This window comes from Pongo abelii, chromosome X (assembly GCF_028885655.2).
Source record: "Pongo abelii isolate AG06213 chromosome X, NHGRI_mPonAbe1-v2.0_pri, whole genome shotgun sequence".
Taxonomy (NCBI): Eukaryota; Metazoa; Chordata; class Mammalia; order Primates; family Hominidae; genus Pongo; species Pongo abelii.
Genome location: NC_072008.2, coordinates 51,967,678 through 51,992,016, shown reverse-complemented (window position 1 = coordinate 51,992,016; position 24,339 = coordinate 51,967,678).

The following is a 24,339-nucleotide window of genomic DNA, read 5'->3' as shown; positions in this document are numbered from 1 at the left end:
GCAATTTTTTGACAAGAATACTTCGAGGGAATTTTGATTATTTCCATCAAGAGGCACATGAGGTCGGGTTGTGACTCTTTTTACAGTTAGCCACAATTATTGATACTTGTGAAGAGACATATCATTAGAGGTTGCAAAATTGTGATATTGCACTTCTGTCATTCTTTCTTTTTTTATTAACTGGAGTGCTGTTCCAAAAAATTTACCTTCAACAGTTTTGTTACTTTCAGATATAGATTGCAAAGGAAATGCAGGAAAAGTGCTTGATTCTTTCGTGTTATTTAGGAGTTTTAAAAAATAATGAGTTGGTTCCTTAGAATCCTACACACATGACAAATAAGGATTTTAAAAGGTATAATTGTGAATTATCAGATTTACATATATTTGAGGCATTTTGATAAATTTTACTTACTATACTTATTGATGATCATTTGACAGTGCCTCTTCTGGTTGAGTTCTGAACACTTCTGAGACTATGCTAGTAGTCCTTGATGGTTTATTTATTATATGGTTTGACAAGATATACCAGACCAATTATACAAATGTTTGCCAAACCAGGAATACTGGTTCTCAATGATAACATGGAACGATAGATAGAATTAGAAAATAAAATAATTACTCATTTGATTTATCCCACCTACACATATAGTAGTCTCAGTACCACCACCATCAATATGATTTAAAATAAACAGATTTTTTCTTTGCGTAAATACTCTCTCTATTCTCTGCCTGTATTTCATAGTTGAATTGTATCTGATAGTCACTTTTATTGAGTGCTTCCTAAGTGTAGATCATACTTCAATTATTTTATATGGGTTCTCTCATTTAATTTTCCCTATCATCCTTTGAAGAAGGTAATCTTATCACTCTGTTTTACAGATAAGAAAATAACATTCAGAGAGGCCAGGGATTACTCAACGTCACATAGCTAGTAAATAGCGGACTTGGAGTTCAAACACAGACAATGTGATTCTAAGACCACACTGGCTTGTATCATCTATTATATATATATATAAAGAAAGGAATAGGGAGATTTGGCAGGGTTAAATCACAAATAGAGGAAGAAGGTAAAATCTTAGATTATCTGGAAAGAATGGAAATATAATAAATTTAAGAGAGAAAGGATAATTCACTGCAGTTCTTTCATGAGGATTTGTGTTTCTTTCCTGAAGTAGGAGATTAGAAATTGTGAAGGAAGACTGAAATAAGAAAAATGATGAATAGGGAAAGATTTATAATAGGCCCTTATGGTATGGGGGAGGTGGCTGATTTGGGAGTAATAAAATTATTTTTTAAAGAATTTAGGTAAACCAAAACAGCACTAGACTGGAGAACATAACATCTTTAGGTTTTGAGATCCCTCTCTTTCCCCATCTTACATCTAGCATCATTGAGCAACTTGGGGCACAAGCAGAGTCTTAAGCTTCATCCAGGTTTAGGTAACAGTGGTGTATGGTAGGCTGAAAGGAGGAGAACAGAAAAATATTGAGGAGCTAGTGAACATAGAGTTAAGAACACTGTGCCTTATATTGGTTCTCTTGGCGTGTGTTCCAGCCCCATTCACAAATAAGCTTCTCTGTACTGAAAAGGCTAGAAAGCTTAAGCCTCCATTTCCTAGAGTTTTGCTGCTGGGATTCCAAATGCGTTTTACCTTCTGCCAATCTGATGCACCTTAGACAGATTCCACTTAAAGCCAATCTAAGTGTAGAGAAATGTGAGGTAAGGCAAGCATAACTTGGAGGTATAGACCTAGCTGGGAAAAATATCTCCCTTGGGCCAACAGTTCTGGTGGAGTTTCCTGTTTCCAGGAGATCAACTAAGGTACTGTATGCCAAGAACCTGCAGTTGCAGTGGAAGCCTCCTGATTCCCCAACTCTTCAACTGTGAAAGAGGCGGCAGCCCTACTTGAGAGTCAATTGTGCTGTATGATTGTGGTAATTATTCTGAGAGGTCGGGAAAAAAAAAAAAAAAAACCAATCTGTTTCTCCAAATCCTAGAAGTACAGTATTTATAAACCCCTAACTCCTCATGTTAGTCCCTGTGCTAATTAACAGAGTACATTCTGTTAACATCAAACAAACACTGACTTGTACAAGTGTCACATGGCTGGGGTTCAAATGCAAGACTTACCATATATAATCTTGTCTTTTGTTTAATTTTCTTAACCACTATCTGCCTCAATTTTCTGATCTAAGAGGTGAACCCACATTCATAGGTATGGCCCTGGGGTGCTAGATGCAAGGATGTGTGGAAGCTACAAAGAACCACAGAGATGGGAATTATATGTCACTTAAGAAACTTTATCATTTTCAAATACCGGTACCTACTACTACCACAGGAAAGTATGGGACAGAAATCTTAGCTAGGGCTGAAATGTCTAATATCCAAGCATGAGAATACCTTACCCAAATACAGCTCAAGTTTGAGGTTAAAAGGGAAAATGTATCTCCATTGTATTACTCTGTTCTCATGCTGCTAATAAAGACATGCCCAAAACTGGGTAATTTATAAAGGAAAGAAGTTTAATTGACTCACAGTTCTACACGGCTGGGGAGGCCTCACAATTATGGCAGAAGGTGAAAGGAAAGCAAGACACGTCTTACATGGTGGCAGGCAAGAGAAACAGCGTGTGTAGGGAAAGTGCCCTTTATAAAACCATCAGATCTTGTGAGATTTATTCACCATCACGAGAACAGCATGGGAAGATTCCCACCCCATGATTCAATTACCTCCTACTGGGTCCCTCCCGCGACACATGGAGATTATTATAATTCAAGATGAGATTTGGGTGGGGACACAGAGCCAAACCATATTATCCATTCTGAGGCAGTCCCCAATTCTTGCAATGCCCACACCTTGATCTTGGACTTTCAGCTTCCAGAACTGTGAAAAACAAATTTTTGCTCTTTATAAATTATGTGGTCTCAGGTATTTTGTTATAGTAGTACTAATGGACTAAGTCACCAAGTAAACATGTGCACATATGTCTTACACATCCCAGAATTTGCATACAATAACACAGGAGAGCAAGATCCTAGATCCATGTTAGGAATCAGTAAATTGAAGTTTGAGGAAAAAGAAGGCTGGTCACAAAATATTCTTTGATGTGGCCAAGGCCCAAACACTCATTAGTCCTCAAAAGGTACACCCATAATGGAAAATAAAAAACATAGAGATTAAGAAGCAGAGAAGAGGAACTTGGTGATTTATTGACAAACTACAACCATAGGAGCTCTGGTACTACAGTAAAGAGGAAGTATGTTAGGGAACAAGCTAATTTGAGCTGTACAAGTCTCTGGGAAGTAGAGCAATAGCAGATGACTTCATAGACTAGCATAGAGCAAACAGCGTGAATTATAATTAATGGTAATGTGAAGAAATGAATTTTACAAGCTAAAAGATAATCAAATCTGTGAGCCTAGTGGAGGTTACTTGTTCCCTAATAAGTAGGAAGATCCAGTAAAGGAGAGTGAGTCTTAGTTTTTCTGTCTCCAAATGCAGTAATACTTGAATAATGCCAAACACAGCAAAGTGGTAATATCAGTTTTAAACATCTGGTGGAAAGACCAGAACAGTAATGTTATAATAAAACAATCAAGTATGATGTCAACATACCTCACTAAGTCATTTGATATACTTTGAACACACATTTACTAAGCACCTGCTTTGTGACTGCCCCTGTGTTCTAGTAGGCAGATTCAGATGGGACGTTTGCATCATGTGGGGAAAATTTTAGTGTCAATAAAAATAATAACTGACATGCATTCAAATACAATTACATTTTGAGTGCATAGTTAGCTCTAAAGGAAAATATCATTACCTCCATCATAAAATTCTAGGTCTTGAAAATTGCTAAGAGAATAGATTATGGCTGGGCGTGGTGGCTCACGCCTGTAATCCCAACACTTTGGGAGGCCGAGGTGGGCGGATCACGAGGTCAGGAGTTCAAGACAAGCCTGGCTAACATAGTGAAACCCCGTCTCTACTAAAAATACAAAAATTAGCTGGCATGGCAGCATGCGCCTGTAATCCCAGCTACTCAGGAGGCCGAGGTAGGAGAAACACTTGAATCCGGGAGGCAGAGGTTGCAGTGAGCTGAGATCGCACCACTGCACTCCAGCCTGGGCGACAGAGCAAGACTTCATCTCAAAAAAAAAAAAAAAAAAAAGAGACAATAGATTATAAGTATTTTCACCACAAAAAAATGATAAGTAGTGAGGTAATTCATATGTTAATTATCCAGTTTAGCCATTCCACAATGAATACATAATTAGAACAACATGTTGTACACAATACAATTTTTATTAGGCAATTAAAAATAAAGAAAAATATCTAAAAAATATTAGATGCCAGGGAATAAATTCATTATTTTGAAACTGGGTAAACAGAGGCAAAAATTGGAACAATTAACTGTGTTTGGCATATAAACTATAATACTTGATTACCAAGTAGGGGATGAGAGAAGTTTCTTATCAGAGAAGATTTTTGTCTAACAAAGGATAGACAGAAGTAAATAATCTTCATAGTAAGCCTCAAATGACACAAGTGATCTAGGCAATAACCACCAATATCTGCTCCCATTGCAAAGGACAGAAAACCATTTAGTATGCGTCCCCTGATGGATTTATGCAACTCTGCTTCTGAGGTAGTTTTGCTAAAATATCAAGCTAAATATGATGGAGACTCTAGATCTAACTCTGAATTTACTGGAAAGACAGGAAACAGCAGTGTGTTAAACAATGTCAATGAAAAGAAATCAGCAAAACCCAGCATGTGGGAGACATTATAGAATAAAGCACTCATTTCTCAAAAGAAAGAGAGGGAGAGAGTGGACTTTACCAAAGATTAACAGATATAACAACCAATTACAACGCGTGAGACTAAATGGGGTCTGGAGTTGAAAAACTCAAAGGAAAAAATTAGCATTTATGACACAATAAGGGAAATATTATCTGTGAATAAATATTGAAGATATTTGGCACTTCATTATTGTTTAGGCATGATAATGGCATACATTATATTTTTAAGTAGTGTTTTTAAGTTGTCTTTTCCTCTGACAGATATATCCAGCAGTATATATGGGTTAACTGAAAGGATGTCTGGAATTTCCCTGAAGCTAAGCTGGGGGGGTGGGGGAAGTTAGTGGGTATAGATGAATAAGATTGACCAAGAGTTTATGACTGTTGAAGTGGAGTGTGATCTATATGCAGGTTCTTCATCACATAATAGCTTGTCATGTGTCTGCTTGACAGTGTTTAAAACAGAATGTTTTTTTATAATGTCCAAAGCCATCACAATATAGACTGCTTAAATCAGAGTTTCTGGATATGGGGCCAGAGCATTAGTATTTCTAAAACTACCTTCAAATGAGTTTAAACTAAAGTTTAAAGCCAATGATCAACAGGGCCTCATTCTTTTACTTTATGTGATAAGAAGGCTGAAAGTACACGTGTCCTGATTCAGCTGCTCAGAGACCCACAAAACATCAAGGCTTCCATACTGCTTCACCATTTTCAACAAGTTGACTCTATGATTTCATGCTTGTCATAGCATGGCTCCAGGCATCTCTGTTACATTCCAAGTATTACGATTCTCTTCTTTCACATCTGTCCTTTTTAAGAAACAGTCTTTTTCTACAGAAGCCTCCCAGACATTCCCTGTATACCTCACTGGGCAGAACTGGGTCCCATATCCACTACTAGCTGCAAGGGAGGTTGAAAACCATTATTGGACAAAGGGGATTGTGATATCCATGACCAGAAGAATCTTAAGGGGGCCCCCCAGGATTGGACACATTGCTTCCTTGAACAAAATCAGTGTTTTTACCACCTGATATTGGTGGGAAAGGCTATTGGGTCAGCAATCAACAAAGCCAGTGAGAGAGGAGTAGAACTCCTAGAATCAAAAACACAGTCAGGGACAAGGATTGAATATGGACTGAAGGGAATAAATTCACAGTAATTGAGCCACATACTGTGTTCAGGCAACCTTTTCTTTTAATCTGCTACATTGTTCAGTACTCACAACAGTTCTGCAAAGCAAGAATTTGGCATTATATCCATGTTATGTATGAGGGACTAGGAGCTCAAATAGGAGGGGCCACGTGGTTTACTCAGCATTCTGATTGGTGACTTCATGGGATATTACTTTTTCCCTGTGCCACAGGTCATAACCACTTCTGAAGATTCCCAAAATCACCATGGGACACATCAACAGAGGAAGGGAAAGAGGTCTATTGTTTGCTCAGCACAGTGTGAGGCATATTTCATGTAATGATTTGAACGTATGTGACACCTATATTCTGTCTCTGGATAATGGAGTCCAGACAGTGTCCATCACACAGTGCTGGTATTGGTATTAGTTGCCATAGATATTAGCTACCATGTTCACCATTATTTGTCCTTGCCCCTTCTATGCAGGTGGTGTATCTATGATGTCTCAGGAACAAACTTTACACATATGTGTGATTTCTGTTTGGCCTTTCCCTCTCCTTCTATTCTTCTGTTTCCAGTACTCAGTTAAACTCAAATATTGAGTTCTTAGTTTCAGGTTTAAAATTTTCATTACTCCATGTTTCAGTGTATCCATTTGATTGATGTCTTAGTCCATTCTGTATAGCAGAATATCTGAGACTGGGTAATTTATAAAGAAAAGAGGCTTACTTAGCTCATAGCTCTGCAGGCTGGGAAGCTCAAGGGGCATGGTGCTGGAATCTGCTTGGCTTCTGGTGACGGCTTTTATACTGTGTCATATCATGGGGAAGGTCAAAGGGGATGTCCTGGACACAAAATAAGTTCTCTGATGCCTGGGGACTTCTGAGAAATCTGTTGAGACTTTTAAGTGCTGTCTGCTGAGCTTCTTAGTCACATGTTTTCTGTAGCTTAAGTGTGGACAAATGCCCGTAGGAAGAAAACCACCCCATATTGGTCTCACTTTTGTCTGCTTTTCTTTTTCCTGAGATCTTGACTTCTCAAATATTCACAAGTTTGGTTGTCTGAACTCTAAGTTTTGTTTCCATAGCCTCGTGAGTTTCCTGAAGAGCTGATGTCTTCTCTACCTCTTAGCTAATGTTTTGCATATAGAATGATGTCCTCTCACACAGGCAGTTTGGGATTCAGCAAGTTATCTGAGGGAAAAAGCAGCACAAGATTGTTGAATTCCCCGCAGCGGGTTTCCCTAACCTCCAGATTCTTCCACTCTGATGTCCTGGACACAAAATAAGTTCTCTGATGCCTTCCAGTAACATTTTCTTTTCTTTTCTTTTTATTTTTTTAGAGACAGAGCCACTTTCTGTCACCCAGGCTGGAGCACAGTGGTGCCATCTAAGCTCACTGCAACGTCCACCTCCTGGGTTCAAGTGATTCTCCTGTCTCAGCCTCCAGAGTAGCTGGGATTATAGGCTCCTGCCACCACGCCCGGCTAATTGTTTGTATTTTTAGTAGAGACAGGGTTTCACCTGTTGGCCAGGCTGGTCTCGAACTCCTGACCTGAAATGATCTTCCCGCCTTGGCCTCCCAAACTGCTGGGATGACAGGCACGAGCCACCACACCTGGACCATTTTTTTCTTTCATCGAGCTTTTTTACTTTTTCCCTGTGGTGAGTAGGATTGTAACAAGTTATTTCATCACAGTCGTGACTGGATGTGAAAATGGCCCACAGATAAGTTTTTCTATTTCAAAAAAATAAATATTCAGTTAATCAACCAATCAGCAGCAGTTGCAACAGGTATTCATGGCCTGGTGGGCAGGATAACCCACTCTGCATCCCAAAATGAAGGAAACAGCATGTCTTATTTCCCTGCAGCTACAGCTAATCCCCAGAGGGCCAACTCACCCAGTGACCTTCACAGGCTGATTACAGGTGGGTGGTTCCACACGCACAGGTAGTGCCAACAGGCCTCATTTCCTCTGGGCCCTCCCTTCAGTGGCAGAAAGTAATCCAAGGCTATTGTCTCCCTAGTCTTCATCCAAGGGAAAAGAACCATCTAGACATAGTGAGACTGGACAGTTCCCTCCTGACCCCCTTCTGGGCCTTGTGATGGGGTGTGGGGGTGGGGTGGCTCATTTTGCTCTGCCTCCAAGCTCAAACCACTTGTAGTAGGGGAGAGAACACATAGGCAAGCGGGTGCCAGGCTGGGGTGAGCACTTTTGAGCCCTGGCCCCATGGCAGTGACTAGGGGTGTGCTACAATTAATGCTCTTTTAGCAGTTGCCATCTGTGGATGGCTAAATGTTAACCAGCTCAGTGGGGAGTCAGGGTGACAGTCTGTTACACCCTGCCCTCTTGGTACCCGGGTTTTTCTACAGTGTCCAGGAAGAATCAGGTCACAGGGACTTCAAGGAAGGTGAACATGGAGACTTTATTAAGCGGTGGAAGTGGCTCTCAGCTGAAGGGGAGCTGAGAAGGTGATCTTCCCTGAAGCCTGGTCATCTCTGGCCGGGCTCCTCCCCAAAGTCCTGCCATCTGAAGTCAAGCCACATCTATTGTAGTCTCTGATGCTCAGTTGCCTCTTCTCCTCTAGACATTCGGCCGTTTGTTCTCTTCTCTCCTTCTCTGCTGCACTGCTCTGCTCTTCTGCCAGTGGAGTTTGGGGTTTTAATGGGTACAGGATGGGGGGCATGGCGAGCAAGGGTGGTTTTGGAAAAAGCAGCATTCGGGCGGGAAAACAGGGATAACTGTTCTCATTTAGGGCTGCGGTTTCCAGGCTTGAGGGTGGGGCATTTGCTGGGGAACTGCCATCTTCTACCCAGTATTTCTCTGCCTCCTGTTTGTATCAATAGACTTGGCAGCAGAAGATCCAGGCCAGGTATCTGTGGCCCTTCCACCCAATGGCAGAAAGCAACTAGGCCTGGCATTTTCCAGACATCTATTCTGCAACAGAAGGTGAACCAGTTGCAGAATCTCCCGACGCTTCCCCCAGTGGAAGAGAGATATCCAACGCTTCCCCCAGTAGAAGAGAGCCAGGTCTGTAGCTCCTGGCCCTCCAACCAGCAGCAGCAGATGGCCCAGGTACATACTTCCCTCTCCTGGGGAAACTGGTCGATATTGATTAGGAAGGCCAGTAGTACTAGATGACTGAAAAAGAGACCAGGGAAATATTCTATATTCTATGGATCCTGAATCCCACACCTCCTACTTAATGACACTGGGTGGCCCAGGAAAGCACCTTCTGCCCCTATAGGCAGCTCCCAGTAATTCATCGGGAACTCAAGTGGGGTTAGTAAAACAATGAAGCCCAGAAATGCATTGAAAAGGCTCATTAAACTAAATGCCATTGGAACTACAGCCCATGAAAATATGCCAGAACCAACAGGCCAAACCTTAACAGAGCAACTTCATGCAAAAGTAGAAGCTATGAAAGGATTAAGGATCTCTTTGCAATATACAGGACACAATAAAAAAATCATTCATCATACCTAGAACTGGGAAATCACAACTCAAACGAGAAAAGTCAATCAACTGACACCAACAAAAATGAGTCAGATTTTGGGAGTATCACACAAAGATTTTAAAGTAGCCAATGTAAAATTACTTGAAGAAGTAAGTATGGATTACTGTGAAGTAAATGAAAACAAGAAAATCCCTGGCAAGTTATAGAAATTATAGAAAAGGACCAAATGGAAATTATAAAACTAAAAAATATGATAAACAAAATTAAAAACTTGCTGGACAGGCTCTACAGTAGAATGGAGATGATGGAAGATATAATCAGTGAACCTGATTATATCTGTGTTTCCCTGTTTTATATTTTATATAATCAGTGAACCTGATTATATCTTGTTTTTCCTTGTTTTTAGATTGAGTATATCCTATTAATCTTATATAAGTACTGTACTCATGTATAGTAATGCAGCATACTGTACTCATGTACATTAATCTGTACATTAGTACAGATTAATAGGATATACTCAATCTGACAACAGGGAAAAACAAGTAAACAAAAATGAACAGAACTGTGGGATTAAAACAAAAGATCTAACATTTGAATCACCAGAGCTTCAGAAAGAGAGAATAAGTATTTGGGAGCGAAAGACAATACTCAAGTATTGCTGAGGAACCAGGGAGCTATTCTGACATGTAATGTGCTTGGAATTTGTCAAACTCATCCTTCAAACAGAATAAAATTGGACAAAATTAAAAGTCAATAATTTTTCTAGGTCCCAGCAGACAACTGAGTTGTCAGGACAAACCACCATCCTGAAATTTGAAAAGCAGGTGAATCCAGAGAGTCACAGCTAAGTAGATCTCAGCTAAGTAGATCACAGCTAAGATCTACTTAACAGGAACAGAAACTGGTTGAACCACAGCTGGTAGAAAATTTAAACTGTAATTTTGACAAATAGCTTGAGGTTGAGTGTGGATTAGTATGAGGGTGAATTAACTTTGGAGAGCTGCATTCTTGGAGATGTGGGGTCCACACTATCATGGTCTTATCACTAGGAATCCCACCAGGTTCTGACAGTGATTTCAGAATGATTCCTTTATGGTTTTGACAGGAAAGAATAGTCATTCTGGAATATGCCCAGAGCCTTTATCCCAGGCATTTGAAACAAAGCAATTTTGGTTGAATAAGGGCTGGGTAAAAAAAGGCTGAGACCTACTGGGCTGCATTCCCAGTAAGTTAAGGCATTCTTAGTCACAGGATGAGATAGAGGTCGGCACAAGATACAGGTCTTAAAGACCTTGCTGATAAAACAGGTTGCAGTAAAGAAGCCAGCTAAAACCCACCAAAACCAAGATGGTGATGAGAGTGACCTCCGGTTGTCCTCTCTGCTACACTCCCGCCAGTGCCATAACAGTTTACAACGTCAGGAAGTTACCCTATATGGTCTAAAAGGGGGAGCCATGAATAATCTACCCCTTGTTTACCATGTAATCAAGAAATAGCCATAAAAATTGGCAACCCGCAGCCCTTGGGGCTGCTCTGCCTTTGGAGTAGCCATTCTTTTATTTCTTTACGGTTTGTTTGTTTGTTTGTTTTGAGAGAGAGTCTCGTTCTGTCGCCCAGGCTGGAGTGCAGTGGTGCCTTCTAAGCTCACTGCAATGTCCACCTCCTGGGTTCAAGTGATTCTCCTGTCTCAGTCTCTCAAATAGCTGGGATTACAGGTGTCTGCCACCATGCCCGGCTAATTTTTTGTATTTTTAATGGAGATGGGGTTTCGCAATGTTGGCCAGGCTGGTCTTGAACTCCTGACCTCAGGTGATCCACCCACCTCAGCCTCCCAAAGTGCTGGGATTACAGGTGTGAGCCACTGTGCCCAGACTTCTTTACTTTTTAAATAAACTTGCTTTCACTTTACTATATAGACTGTCCCCTAATTGTTTCTTGCATGAGATACAAGAACCCTCTCTTGTGGTCTGGATTGGGATCCCTTTCCAGTAACACCTTCTCCATAATAAAGGCTAAGTGTTCGTGGGGAACACTTTACAGAGCCTTGTCCAGAGCCATGGGAGAGGATATTCTTACTCAAACGGCCTCTAGCTTTACATTCTCACCTAAGGAGTGAATGAAGATATACCAGAAGACACTTGTGGGCCAGGTGTGGTGGCTCATGCCTGTAATCCTAGCACTTTGGGAGGCTGAGGCAGGAGGATCACTTAAGGCCAGGAGTTTGAGACCAGCCTGGGCAACATAGCGAAAGCCTGTCTCTGCAAAAAATACAAAAGAATTAGCTGGGCATGATGGCCCATGCCTGTAGTCTCAGCTACTCTCCTTGGGAAGCTGAGGTGGGAGGATCACTTTGGTCTGGGAGGTTGAGGCTGCAGTGAACTGTGATCGCGCCACTGCACTCCAGCCTGGATGACAGAATGAGACCCTATATCAAAAAAGAAGAAAAGAAAAAATAAAAACAGAAGCCAGAGAAATAGGCTCACTAAAGCCACTGAGATTTAAATGGGATATTACAGAATGCCCTCTTTCCCCCACATCTTTCCAACACAACAAGGCATCAGTAAAATAATATTAAATTATAGCTGAAAGAACTGCAAGATAGAAAACTCTCTCAGAGAAGGAATACTTAGAGAAGCCCATAGTGAAAAAAGGATACAAAAACAACTACACTGGAGGAAATTGTAGCCTTTGAATCCTAGTGCTACAGCAAACTTTAAACAAAGCCTAACTCCTATCTATATTAACATAAGTAAGATTATGCAAACTTCGTAAGTAAGGTTATGCAAACACTTCATGCCAAATCTTTAAATAACAAAGATGGTGGTTACATATGTATATTGTAATGCCTAGAGCAACCACTAAAAAAAGGTACAAGGGGAGCATAACAGGTTGACATAGTCAAAAATGATTTAATTGTACATTTAAAAATCAGTAAAACAGTATAATTGAATTGTTTGTAACATAAAGGATAAATGCTTGATTTGATGGATATCCCATTAACCCTGATGTGATTACTATGTTTTGCATGCCTGTATCAAAATATCTCATGTAACCCATAAATAAATACACCTACTACGTATCCACAAAAATTTAAGAACAGGTGTGTTCAAAAAAATATACAAGGCGATATGCTCAGAAGTATTGCAGAAGAGTGAAAATTGAATTTTAAAACATATTCAACTAGACCAAACAAATGCAAACAAAGAAGCACAGGAATGAGAAACACAGGGAACAGAAAACAAATAATAAAGTGGCAGACTGAGGCCCTACCATATCAATATTTACTTTAAATGTAAATTGCCTAAATACACAAATTAAAGGCAGAGATTGGCAGAGTTAATTAATTAATTAATTACTTTTTTTTTTTTAGATGGAGTCTTGCTCTGTTGCCCAGGCTGGAGTGCAGTGGCGTGATCTTGGCTCACTGCAACCTCCACCTCCCGGGTTCAAGCGATTCTCCTGCCTCAGTCTCCTGAGTAGCTGGAACTACAGGCGCCCGCCACCATGCCCGCTAATTTTTTTTTTTTTTTTTTTTTTTGTATTTTTAGTAGAGACAGGGTTTCACCATCTCAACCAGGAGTTTGAGATGCTTGAGCCACCGCGCCCGGCCAAGTGCAGATAATTTTTTAAAAGTGATTCACAATCTTAAAATCTAACCAGAATGAAGTAAGATTAGAATGCAATAAAACAGACAAAGAAGGGCACATTTTATTGCAAAAGAGTACAATTTCCAAGGGAGATATAACACTTATGATTACTGTGCACCAGCAACGTATCACCAACATTCCTAAAGAAAAAGATACAGAACACTCAAGGAAAAACAGACATAAATTAGCAATACAGGATTTTAAATAGGCTCTCTCAGATCAAAGGGACGCAATTAATAAGAACATAGAACTACATAAATAACAAATAAGACAGGTCTGACTGCTCCATATTGTAATCTGCACCTGCACCAAGATCTCAGGCTTTAACTCTCATAAATGGGAAGTAGGTCATAAGGGCCAATGTTCCGGCAATAGTAACTGAACGAAGCCTGGGTGAAATCATGTTTAAAAATTCAAAAACAGCCTAGGCACGGTGGCTCACACCTGTAATCCCAGCACTTTGGGAGGCCCAGGCGGGTGGATCATGAGGTCAGGAGTTCAAGACCAGCTTGGCCAAGATGGTGAAACCCGTCTCTACTAAAAATATGAAAATTAGCTGGGCGTGGTGGTGGGCACCTATAATCCCAGCTACTCAGGAGGCTGAGGCAGAGAACTGCTTGAACCCGGGAGGTGGAGGTTGCAGTGAGCCAAGATTGTGCCACTGTACTCCAGCCTGGGCAACAGGCTCAAAAAAAAAAAAAAATCAAAAACAAATACAGTACTCAGAGGACAGTGAGGATCTCTTAAGGGAAGGCAGGACCTGCAGATTAAACCTAGGACTTCAAACTGCTTTTACTCAGAATGCCTACCTGAAAAGAAACAGCTGTAAAACTAAGCTGTGCTTTGGTGACACCGCTAGAGATGAAAGCCATATCTCAGAGCTGAGCAAAGGTGGTGATGCTGGTAAACCACCTCCTCACTTTTAGCTGAGACCCCAATGGCCATCACTTTCTGAGTCAGGAGGAAGAAATCATAAGTAAATCAGCTGTCACTTGTAGCCTGACTTTGCATCACCTGTGTGCAAATTATAAAATACATTAAACTGGATGGCAATGCAAATATCACAGATAGAGCTAGGGAATACAGTTAACCTAGGTGGAAACATATATCCTTAAAGGCATATAATTGTAAAGGAAGAACAGCTGAAAATTACTTACGCATCCATCTAGAGAAATTACAAAAATAACAACAAAATAAACACAAAGAAATACAAAGAATCATTAAAGACAGAAATAAATGAGAAAGAAACCAAATACTCAATACAGAGTTTTAACAAAGGGCTTCACCAGTCCTTTAAAAGTCTGTAAAAACTCGGCTGGGTGCAGTGGCTCACTCCTGTAATCCCAGTTCTTTGGGATGCTGAGGCGGGTGGCTCACCTGAGCACAGTTCAACATGGTGAAACCCCATCTCTGGTCAACCTGGTGAAACCCCATCTCTACTAAAAACACAAAAATTAGCCAGGTGTGGTGGTACATGCCTGTTGTCCCAGCTACATGGGAGGGTAAGATAGGAAAATCGCTTGTACTCCAGAAGCGGATGTTGCAGCGAGCTGAGATTGCGTCACTGCATTCCAGCCTGGGCAACAGGGCAAGACTCTGTCTCAAAAGCAAGAAGCAAAAAACAAAAAGTCTGTAAAACTCATAAACCACGGGTGAGACTTGTGAAGATAAAAGAAATAAACACACAAATTTGTAATATCAGGAATCAAAACTGGGAGGCACACCATTAGAGACCATCATGCCAATAAATTGAAAATTTAGAGGAATTCGACAAACGGTAAAATATTTAAAATACTGAAACCTGAGAGAAGATGTAAAAACATGATTTGAAATGTAAATGTGAAATAGATGCAATCAGTAATTAAATAATTTTGACAAAAAATCTCTCGTCCCAGATGGTTCACAAATGAGTTCTGTCAATGTTTATGTAAGAGATCATTCCAATACTGCACAACTTTTTCAGAGAATAGAGCTAGCAAGTACAATACCCCTTGTGTTTTACTAAGCGAACCTTGACATGGAAACTAGACAAGGATAATTTGAGAATGGCAAATTTCAAAGCAATTTGTCTCAGAAAAATACATGAAAATATCACATGCAACGTACTTGTTAAAAAGGCTAGCAATATCTTTTAAAAAGATACTATAAAAGCCAGAAGTCCTTTTTTTTAAAAAAAAGATAGTATATGATATGGTTTGGATGTGTGTCCCCATCCAAATCTCATGTTCAATTGTAATCCACAATGTGAAGGTGGGGCCTGGTGGGAGGTGACTGGATCGTGGGGACCGAGTTCTCATAAATGGTGTAGCAACATCCCCATGGTGCTTTTCTCCTGATAGTGAGTTATCAGGAGACCTGGTCCTTTAAGTGTGTAGCACCACCCCCTAATCTGTCTTCCTCCTGCTCCAGCCTTATAAGAGTTGCCTGCTTCCTCTTGGCCTTGGGCTATGATTGTAAGTTTTCTGAGGCGTCCCCAGAAACAGAAGCCCCTATGCTTCTTGTACAGCCTGTAAAACCATGAGCCAGTTAAACCTCTTTCTTTTAGAAATTACCCAGTCTCAGGTATTTCTTTGTAGCAGTGTGAGAACAGACTAATGTGCTATATTATGACCAAGTTATATTTATTCTAGCAAAGCAAGGTTGGTTTAACATTAAAAGAGAAATGAATGTAATTCACCACTTGAACAGATTAAAGGGAAGAACAAAACTAAATGTGATCACCTCAATAGACACAAGAAAATAACTTGGTAAAAGTCATCATTCATTCATGATGAAACAACCTGTGGAAATGACGAAATCTACGAGCCTCTCCGAGAGAGTTTCAGATGCAATGTTGCAGTTGACAGTCTTTGGAGGTATGTCACAACACCGGAATTCCTACTAGGAAAAGGTAATAAGTTTAAGTGCATGAAGACTAAAAGAAGATACTGCAAGCTAAATCCACCTAAAGTAAAGTTAAAATTCCAGAAGCAAACTTGAAAAGTGCTTGCCAATCATATCGCAGACAAAGGGTTGATTTCCCTAATAAGTAAATACCATCAGTGGATTCATTTTTTGAAAAAGGGAACTAAGCCTACTCTATCGTCATTGATAACGCTAGCTGCTGTAACAGATGAACTCCAACCTCTTAGTGGCCTAACACTATGAACATTTTTCTTGCCTACATTTTTCCCAAAGGAAACAGGACTGGGAGGGTTGGCTCTTCTTTTTGAAAACAATCTAGGACCAGGCTGACAGAAGCTCTGCCATCTTCAACACTTGGCTTCATAGGTCGCTCTGGGTGTCAACATCTTTCCAGCAGATGGGGAAGAAAGAGTAGGAGGATCTCACAAGAGGTTTTTATGAATCATGCTTGGGAGAATTGCCACTCGGGCCCACCATCCATTGCCCAGGCCTCAGTCCACCAGCCACAGTTACCTGCCAGGAGGCTGGGAAACCCCAGGAGGAAAAGAAAACAGGTTTGGAGGACAGGTAGTCTCTGTATATGTATGCCTGAACAGTTCACAGAAAGAAAAACACAAAAAGCTCCCAAATGTATATAAAACTTCCCAGCCTCACTCCTAATAAGAGAAATGGGTATCTGAACCACAATAAAATACTGTCCATGATCTGTCCTGTGGACAGATATGCAAATGTTTGAAACAGACTGATTTGGTGAGGGTATGGGAAGAGTCACATTCCTGCATTGTTAGTATGGGTGTAACTTGATATAACACCTAGAGAAAGCAATTTAGCAATATCTGTCCACATTGTGTGTGCTTTATCCCCCTCCTCCAGAAATCCTGCTGCTATGAATTTGTCCTTTGGATGTACTTGCACTTGTATGGAATGATATAACATGTTAGTTTACTCAATGCGGTGTTGTCTGTAATAGCCTAAGCCTGGGCAAACCCCTGTGTCAACAGGGCACTGGCTAAATAAAGAAAAGGATATATCCGTATCAAAGGATACCATGCAGGCATGACATAGAGCAGAATGCTTTTACCTCTGTGGAGCTCCACTGCAAGGGTGCAAATCCTGGTTCTTCCCTCGTTTAGAAGTATTACCTATGGCAAGTAATGTCAATTGCATGTGCTCTTCACTCCTCATGCACAAAATGAGGAAAGCACTTACTTCCCTAGGTTTTGGTGAGGATGTGCTTAATTGATTTGAAGCATTTACAGCAATGGCATAGCAAGCACGCTGTAACTTTTGCCTGTATTAAGCACAGAAAGTACTCCAGGATACAATCTTTTTCTTTTCTTTTCTTTTTTTTTTTTTTTTTTTGACGGAGTTTTGCTCTTGTTGCCCAGGATGGAGTGCAATGGCACGATCTCAGGTCACCACAACCTCTGCCTCCCGGGTTCAAGTGATTCTCCTGCCTCAGCCTCCCGAGTAGCTGGGATTGCAGGCGTGTGCCACCATGCAAGGCTAATTTTGTATTTTTAGTAGAGACGGGGTTTCTCCATGTTGGTCAGGCTGGTCTCGAACTCCCGACCTCAGGTGATCCACCCACCTCGGCCTCCCAAAGTGCTGGGATTACAGGCGTGAGCCACCGCGCTCAGCTCCAGGATACGTTCCGAGATGGAAAAAATGCCAGGTCAACACACCGTTTGGTACACGCCTTAATATAGAAAGAGGAGTTTGGATGATGTATATGCCTGAATACCAGTGATGCTCCTCCAGAAGGGTATCTAAAAGCCTGGTGGAAAAGAGGAGTGGCCTTTGGGAAAGAGTTCTGGATGGTTCAGCAATGGAGGTGAGAAGAATCCGTTGCCTGCATGTAGTTTAGAAACTTTGGAATTTTATACCAAGTGTGCATGTATCACCTATTCCATTTCTTAATGTTTGTTAAAGGAAAGAACAGAAAAGAAAAAAAAAACATAACAGGCTTTGGAGCTATGCAAGCCTGAATTTGTGACCCTTCTCTGCTAAGCAGGTCAAACGATATAAGGAGGGACCTCATATAAAAGGAGCATGTGGGGTCCACTGTTCAGAAGCAGCAAAATCTCACTTTCCTTTCTGACTCAATCTGTTTTGACCTCTCAGGATTTTTGTAGTTGCAATTTAATGAGGTGCTCCCTCAGTTAAGGGGACACGCATAGGGTGAGTGGAGATCCTCCCAGGTGTCCAGAGCCCGGCCTTGTGGCTTGGCATTCCCACCCTGCCCCTCCCTGCACCCACACCCAGGCCCTCTCCTGAGGGCGAAGTGCAGCAGCAGTCGCTGGGGTGGCAGAGGGAAGGGGAGTCTGAGAGGGTGGGTGGGTGATTGGGCAGCAGAGAACCTGTCCCAGTGAGGCCTGGAGGTGGTGGAAGCTGGACCACATGACAGCTGAGGCTCCAGGACCCCAGCACACACTGCACTGTTTCATCACACCTCACCTACAAAGCACAAATTCAAGGAAAAAAGTAGTTAAGAGTTTCAAGACAGCCGCAGTAAACCTCAAGCCCAGGGACCCATTCTGAGCGTGGAGCCATGTGGGACCACTTTAGTTGCAGCTTCGTGAAACTGGCCCTGCTACCACATGTTACTTGTGTGCAATGACCTAACTTCTCTGTGGCCTCAGTTTCCTTATCAGTGATATGACTATTGAAAAAACCATATAGGGTTTTTGTAAGACTCAAATAACCTACTACGTGCTAAGTACTTAGCAAAGCGTGTGGCATGGTGTAAGTCTCGACATGTTAAGTAAAATTATTGTAAGCCAAAAATAAAATTCTAAGGCTCCCAACCATCTGAGTGGACTTCCGTCTCAGCCAGGACACTCTTAAAATTTAACCTGAAGGACTAGTTCAGGCCATGACAGGAAGTGGGGTTCGGACATGCTTCATTGTACCTCTCTGGCATTCACATCAACAGAGACCTAATGTCTGATAAGAAACATCGACAGTCTATTCTCTCTGAAGCCTGCTACCTGACAGAAGGCTTCCTCTGTGCAGGAAGAACTTTGGTCTCCACAGTTCTCTATCTTAACCCATATGTTTTCTTTCTCTTGATTTCACGTCGTTAAATAAACTCAACTCAACCAGTTGTCAACCAGGAAATTTTAAATCTACCTGTAACCTGTAACCTGTAACCCACCCCCACCCCCAATTTGAGTTGTCCCACCTTTCTGGACCAAACCAACGTATTTCTTAAATGTATTTGATTGAGGTCTCATGTCTCCCTAAAATGTAGAAAACCAAGCTGCATCCCGACCACCCTCCTGAGGGCTGTGTCACAGGCCATGGTCACTCATATTTGGCTCAGCATACAACTCTTCAAATATTTTACAGAGTCTGACTCTTTTCATCGACACTATTAATTGAAAATTAGACTATGGTTGGTATTACTTGATCAATTAACAACTACTGAATGTTACATGTGAAATATAAACTATGAATTGTCCTATCCATCCCTAGAGTCCAACTAGGCTAGCTGTTCACCCACCTGCAGATCGTCTCAGCCAGTTCACAACAAAGTATCTGAACGTTATGAATCCAACTGGGAAGAAGTTGGTCCCGGTGAAGCACCTGTAGTTCCCAGAAGTGGGGTCAAGGGCCTGAGTCCCCAAGGCAACCAAATTTATCAGGGAGATCCATCTCCCTTGGGAAACGCAGGGTGAGGCTTTCCCTAAGGGTCAGTCCTGAAAGTTGGTGGGAAGAGTTGGTGCCTATCTTCTAGGTATTGTCCGGTTTGCACCACACCCACGCCCTGTCTTCAAACTAAGAATGCCTGTTGGTGTGCCATTTTCATGCTTCCATAGGACAGCAGGGCTCATAGGTCCAGCCATCTTTCCTGTCCCCAGTCCAGAACACCAACCTCTTTGCCTCTACCTGCCCTGCCTTCCTCATGGGTTTGGGTAGCTCTACTTTTCATTCACCACAGTGCCATCATCCCTGTCCATGCTCTGCTCATCAGAGATACTCCAGGGTATGTTCCCTTCCCCACAACTCCACTAACATGGTATTCATGGTCTTCCAGGCCCCGCAGAGCCTGGCCTGGCCTACCTCTCCAGGCTCTTGTGCCAATTGTGTCCCAAACTCTCTGTTTTTGATTGGGGAAAAATTAGTCTCAGACATCCAGACACTTGCCCACACTTATAACTAGGCCTCTGCGCTGCTAAGAATCTGGCCTTTCACCCACAGCTGGTCCATGTTGTTCTCCTGATGGGCATAAGTAACACAATTGCCCAACAAAAACGCAAATCCTGTAATAGGTTCTTTTTAACGCAGTATTTCTGAAATGCTCCAGGCTTCCTTATGGCATGCATTCTATTCTCCTTCATTGCAATGAGTAATAAACCCAATTTATTTAACTGCCTGTGTATTCCTGGTCCTCTTTGACTGGAAGGCATTGACAATACTCATGCTGGCCTTGTTTCAGTTTATCAAACATGCCGATTTCTTTACTGCCCTATAGCCTTTGCACATACAGTTCCCTCTGCCTAGAAAACTGTTCTCCTCATCCAGTTGCCCTGGGTGAAATTTCTCCAATTTATTTACTACTTAAATAATTTATTCCACGATAAGCATCTAACATTTGCCAAGTGCCAAGCACTGTGTGAGTTACAGGCAATTCAGTGAGGAGCAAAACCAGACATGGTGCTATCTGTCCTCTTGCTTACAGGTCTGCAGATGAGATAATATTAACCAAACATCACATTAATGAGCATACAATCGGTAATGACAGTGCCCTGATAACAAGAAGCAAATTTCTATGTGGGGTCATAATAACAGGGCCCTAACCTAGACTTGATGTGGGGCACAATTGAGTGGCACCAGAGCTGAAATCTGAAGGAGGAATGGCACATCCTTAAAAAGCCGTGGTCAGGCTGGGCGTGGTGGCTCACAAGTGTAATGCTAGCACTTTGGGAGGCTGAGGCTGCCGGGTCACTTGTGGTCACGAGTTCGAGACCAACCTGGCCTACATGGTAAAACCCCATTTCTACTAAAAATACAAAAAATTAACAGGTCCTGGTGGCGGGCGCCTGTAATTCCAGCTACTCTGGAGGCTGAAGCGGGAGAATCTCCTGGACCCGGGAGGCGGAGGTTGCAGTGAGCCAAGATCGCGCCACAGCACTCCAGCCTGGGTGACAGCGACCCTGTATCAAAAAAAAACAAAAAACAAAAAACAGTGATGGTCATTCAGTCCTGACTGAGGGCAACAGCATGTACAAAGGCCTTGTGGTCAGCATAACTGTAACAAGTCCAAGGAACTGAAGAGATTTAATGTGACGAGTGAAAAGCACAAGTAGGAGAGTGGTATGAGATGGGGAGGCAAAGAAGGAAAGTGGCTGAGGGCCACTCAGCCTGATAACTGAGTCTATGTAATCAGATGGGCTGCATTTGGCCCCAGGCTCTCTCAATGAGTAGCTCTGCAACAGGGGGCAGGTAATTGAACCTCGTGGGGCCTTACCTGTATCCCATGGGAGGACGAAAAAAGCTACCTTACAAGGTTCTTGTGAGAATTTGGTGACATCGTGACTGTAAAGCACACAGAACCATCAACTCTGATGACCAGTGGCAGTCATTCAGTGCTTGTGAGCAGTTATTACTGTGACTACGAATGGATGGGCTAGGATGGCAGGGCTGAATCAAGAGTGGCATCACGGGTGCAAAACTGCAACATACACCCATTCCCTGTTGCTGACACTCCACTGGCACGACTTTGGTTGTGAACATTCCCTTAAATTTTGCATCCCAAGTGCCTCTCTTGTCGCACTCTAGTCCTGAACCTCAGGGAGAGGTCAGAACACTTAGGCCATGATAAAGATTTTGGCTTTTACCCTAAGAGCATGGAAGAGCTCTTACGGTTGTAAGCAGCTGGAGTGAGTGGGATGTGCATGTGTGTGTGTGTATGTGACATCATCTTCTTGTAAATATCATTTGGACAAATTTGGATTGGAGAGAGGCCAGAGTGAATATGGGTAATGGCCAGTTAGGAAACACTTCCAATTGTCAAAGTATGACATGATGAGAACTTGGGCAAGAATAGTGGTAGTGAAGATGGAAAAAAAGGGAGAAGTTTGATGGATATCTAGGATAAAAATCTGTAAGAGTTGGCAAGAATACCATGCAACAGGTAAGGGAGAAAGGGGTGACAAGGATGATGCTTAAATTGCTGGTGTGTGCCACTGAATAGAGTCTGATTCCATTGAATGGGATGACAACACTGAAAAGGAACCAAATACAGGGGGACGAGCACACATTTGTCGTTGGTCCTGTGGAGTCGGAGTTGCCTTTAACACACTCAATCGGATATATTGCACAGAGAGTTGGTCATTCTAGTCTGGAGCTGTGCCGACGGTGTGGCCCAATAAAGAACTATCCTTGGTGACTTATAGATGGCTAGTTAAAGGTGAGGGTCAGATTGGGGTCACCTTAGGGAGAGAGCATAGATTGATAATAAGTGGCCCTAGGACCAAGCCCAGAGGAAGCCAAATACGCAATGCCCAGGTAGTGGAGGATGAGCTTATGGAGGAGCTACATGAATGGCCAGAAAGGGACAACAACATCGGGAAAGCAGTGGCACAGAATTGAAAAGATAAGAGTGTTTCTAGGAGGAAACAGTACTCTGTGGTATCAGAGGAGGAAGGAAGGTCATGCAATTGAAGACTGGACAATTTTCATTACGCATAGCAACCCAGAGGTCACAGGAGATATTAGTCAATGAAAGACAATGCGTGGGGGTGGGTGCCAGAGTGAAGGTCAGGTGCAGGCTGACAGGTGAGAAAGAGGTGGAGGAATGGCTGCAGAGCACCCACACATTCTTCAAGACACTGGGCCGTGAAGGGACGGAGAGAGAAAAGACGCTTTGTGGAGGAGTTCATTAGTGAAAGGAAGGGTGATTTTCGAAAAAATAAAGGAAAACAAGATAACGTGCCAAGTTTAAATTTTCAACATTATGAGTTTTCTCTGGGTCCAGGCTGTGTGCTCAGCACTTTACATCCATTAGGGCATTGAAGCCTCTCAGGATTCCAACAGTATGGGGTTATTACCACATTCGACAGATGAAAACCCAGGGTTGGAGAGGTTATGTGACTACACTTAAGTGGCAAGGTACGTACCAGTGTGACAGGAAGACTAGGCACCTCACCACTGCAGTACCCTATCATGTTGCCCTTGAGTTTTGGCTGCTGCTCCCGGATTCCTTCAGTGTGCGACATCTGACAGAACCAAACCAGATTTCCCAGCCTCCTAGAGGGAGAGGGGAAGTTTCTTGAAGGCAGGAATGGGAAGGTGGGGGAATGCTTCTGGGATACCCCTGAGCTTTGTCTCTGGCTCTGTTGAGTTGTAGGGGTGGCTTTCTTCAGCATGTTTTCAAGCACGGGGGGTGGGGGTGGACGATGACCAATTGTCTGGAGACTGAGTACAGGATAGGCTAGATGTTTTCTCTGGCTGCTCTGACTGACTCCTGAGAAGCAGGCACTGAGCTCAGGGACAGACAGGAACTCTTTTGTACAACAGGGAGATTGCCTCCTAGGACTCACATCAAAGGAGAAGAGTGACAGGGACAGGAGGGATGGACGCTGTTTGAAATCCCAGCACCAGGCCTTTTTGAGCCTTGGACAGAAGTGCAGCCACCTGTGCAGGTGGGTTTCCTGTTGTCAAAGGCGCCTTCCGGAAGGGATCTGGCAGTGCCCCTTCAGCCCACCCTAAGCAAAGCCTCTCTGCTGGTCTCTGCGGACCTGCAGGAAAACAGTGTCTGTCTCTGCCTTCGTGTTACCTCATAGCCTTGAGGGGACATGCACGTTCATCAAAAATTATGTTTGTGTCTCCTTCTCACTTCTCTAACACCCAGAACAGAGCTAACTTTATGAATGAACAAAGTAACTGTTTCACATCCACCTCAAATTTTAATCAATGTAGGTAATAAGAGCTGAAAACATGACACAATTTTATGTTGAAATTCTACTACTAGCTAAATTTATTCAGTGTTTGCTGTGTGGCAAACACTCTTCTGCGTGTTCGTATGAATTCTTTCACTGTGGCATGTGATATGAAGAAAAGGCACCTAGGCTGCTGTAACATGGCGACCTGACCTAGTTTGAGGGGTCAGAGAAGACTGCCCGGAGAGTGTCATTTACGATATTGTGCAAAAACACTTAACGTGAGATCTACCCTCTTACCAAACCCTTAAGTGTACAAGACAGTGTTAACTGTGAGCACAATCTTGTACGGAAGTCTCCAGAGCTTATGTTTCTGGCATAACTGAAACTTGACGCCCACTGATGAGCAACTCCCCATTTCCCCTACCCCATTCAGCCGCAGGTAACCACCATTCTACTCTCTGCTTCTATGAGCTGACTGTTGTATAGTCCTCGCTTCAGTGGAATCACC